Genomic DNA, 3432 nt, shown 5'->3' on the forward strand with positions numbered 1-3432 from the left:
AAAGTTTTATTTGTTTGACTCAAATCCATGATACGATCCGAACTACGAGTTTTGTGATCTGTTGCACCCCTAGTGTCAACAGCACATTTTGGCACTTTGGGGGATAATTTTTACATTTTATCAAATTTTTACCAGACCTGATGTGCGTGCCAAATTTGGTGAGTTTTTGAACATGTTTAGGGGGTCAAATTTAGGGTTGAAGTGGCGTATTAATAAAGAAAGAATAAGAAAGAAACAAACACACGAAATACAATAGGGTCTTCGCCCTTTGGGCTCAGGCCCTAATAATAAGAAAGAAACAAACACACAAAATACAATAGGGTCTTCGCCCTTTGGGCTCAGGCCCTAATAAGAAAGAAACAAACACACGAAATACGTTTCTTGCTGTAAGTGTGTTACAGAATAAATGGAAAACAAAGTTTTATTTGTTTGACTCAAATCCATGATACGATCCGAACTACGAGTTTTGTGATCTGTTGCACCCCTAGTGTCAACAGCACATTTTGGCACTTTGGGGGATAATTTTTACATTTTATCAAATTTTTACCAGACCTGATGTGTGTGCCAAATTTGGTGAGTTTTTGAACATGTTTAGGGGGTCAAATTTAGGGTTGAAGTGGCGTATTAATAAAGAAAGAATAAAGAAGGAAACAAACACACGAAATACAATAGGGTCTTCGCCCTTTGTGCTCAGGCCCTAATAAGAAGAAGAAAGAAACAAACACACAAAATACAATAGGGTCTTTGCCCTTTGTGCTCAGGCCCTAATAATAAGAAGAAAGAAACAAACACACAAAATACAATAGGGTCTTCGCCCTTTGGGCTCAGGCCCTAATAAGAAAGAAACAAACACACAAAATACAATAGGGTCTTCGCCCTTTGGGCTCAGGCCCTAATAAGAAAGAAAGAAACACACAAAATACAATAGGGTCTTCGTCCTTTGTGCTCAGGCCCTAATAAGAAAGAAACAAACACACGAAATACAATATGGGTCTTCGCCCTTTGGGCTCAGGCCCTAATAAGAAAGAAACATGTTAAAATGTTAAAATTGCCATTGTCTGTTTTGCTTAATTGCTTGTTTTTTTAAGCCTGCAACATGGGTTAGCTAGTGTGGCTGTCTGGACTCTGAGAATAAAACGTCTCTAGTAGTTTATAGTTGTGTAACGTTATTTGTGTTTTGACACAGCTAACGTCAGTCAGTGTTAGTTTACAAAGCGAAAAACACGAAATACGTTTCTTGCTGTAAGTGTGTTACAGAATAAATGGAAAACAAAGTTTTATTTGTTTGACTCAAATCCATGATACGATCCGAACCATGAGTTTTGTGATCTGTTGCACCCCTAGTGTCAACAGCACATTTTGGCACTTTGGGGGATAATTTTTACATTTTATCAAATTTTTCACCAGACCTGATGTGCGTGCCAAATTTGGTGAGTTTCTGAACATGTTTAGGGGGTCAAATTTAGGGTTGAAGTGGAGTTTTGTGATCTGTTGCACCCCTAGTGTTAACATGTCAGCTTTGTACACTATACTTTGTATGTCGTGCACATAGATAAGAGTGTGTAAGTCATGTATTTGATACATGCATTAATACTTTCTGATGTGAACCAACACTTTTAGATCTGTGAATGTTTTTAGTGCTAGTCTCTCTAGTATTCAGCACTGATCTGTTCCTGTATCACATTATAAGCTTTGTGGTACTTTATATATTTCTTAAACTAAGAAAATACATAGGAAACACGTGTAAATCATGTGATATCTTGTCTGTTTTTGATGAGAATGTAAATCTGTTGTCACAATAGAACAATACTATAAATTTGAATTTCAATTTGTTGGTAAAATCACACATCTGAACCACTCCACGGCTAAAATGAGCTCTTCTTTGTGTAGAAACAATATGTATATGCTAAATGTCTTTAAAGAAGCAGCCATTACACCACTCAGGGGTTTTTGTTTTTAAAAGCAAATTGTTTTATGGGCATATAAAATTGCCCCCCACCCCTCGGATTTCATCAGGTGGGACAATGATATAGTTTGATGCAGTTTGTTATAAGATTCCATGTTGTTTTTCCTCCTGTCCTCCCCAATTTTTTGAGTCACCAGCTGCCACTGGTGTGGGGGTTGAATGGAGCTCATTTTTGTAGGATACAGCAGAAAGGCCTATATACATATATTATGAAAATAATCATAAGGCTATAGAAATACTGAATTAAATGTTTTGTTTTTAAACAGAGGAGTGACTGTGTACTAATAAAACCCAAATATAGAGTGGGTACATAGTATAAATCTAGGACTACCAGCCAGAAGACAGACTGCAATTCGCATGTAAGTTTATATGTACCTTATTATTGACTTAATAATAACTTTCTAGCACTGCATAGTAGACACAGAGAACGATTGTTATCTCCCACATTTAATGTCAAATATTCAGGAAAATGCATATCCGTGTACAATACCCTCTAGTAAATGCTGCATCATATTGCTTGGCATTAACAGCACTTCAACTGTGGCACACCCCGACGTGCGCAAAGGTGTGAGGGCCCGATCATCGCGGCTTGCAGCTTTATTATTATTATTATTATTATTATTATTATTATTTGAAGGGTTTCCTACCTTTTGATAAAACGCCTCATCAGCTCTTTGAATGATTTTTTATAGATCCATAACCACAAATCCTTGCACAGGTTTGGTGACAGGCCAGAGCATTATTATTATATTAAAGCTCAGGAACCTGAAGATGGTAAAACACATTGTTGCTTTGTCCAAAAATCACATTCACACTAACTCTGTAATAATACATGTTACTTATCCAGTCACTTCATGCTTGCCTTAGAGCATTTGACTACTTAATAGCCTTAACTTTTGTAAATGAGCTCAGAAAAAGGTCCTATTATTTGTGATTGTTAATGTTAACCCACTTGACTATAAAGGTTCTGCAAAATAGGAGACTAACCATTAACAGTTATGTGTATGCATGTAGCCTATTAATTTATGTTTTAGCCTATTATTGGTGGAATATTAATGCATAAAAAAATTCTATGCATTGTGTGTGCACATTAACAACACATTGTGGCCACCTCTAGACATCCCTTTCACACCCCTGGGCCACCCCAGTTAAAAATTCCTAGAACCACCCCTGCTGCTGAAAAGACTACATAAACGAACAATAGTTTCTCCTTCTTTACTCAGAGTGTAAACTTCTCAAATACATCGATACATGTTAGAGCACAAAGCCAATCCAAAAATAGTATGACACAGTATTTACTGCATCATTTCCTGCTTTTTCTCTATTTCTATAATTAACCTGTAATAAACCTCTCGATACTGCCTGAGGAAGAGCGCCAAGCTTGAAACACGTTGCAATCAGTATCTGCTGATCCATGACAGTAATCATTACTTTTCTATATTTATATAAGACACAGACGATGGAAA

The sequence above is a fragment of the Thunnus thynnus genome, chromosome 3 (genome assembly GCF_963924715.1).
Source record: "Thunnus thynnus chromosome 3, fThuThy2.1, whole genome shotgun sequence".
NCBI classification, from domain to species: domain Eukaryota; kingdom Metazoa; phylum Chordata; class Actinopteri; order Scombriformes; family Scombridae; genus Thunnus; species Thunnus thynnus.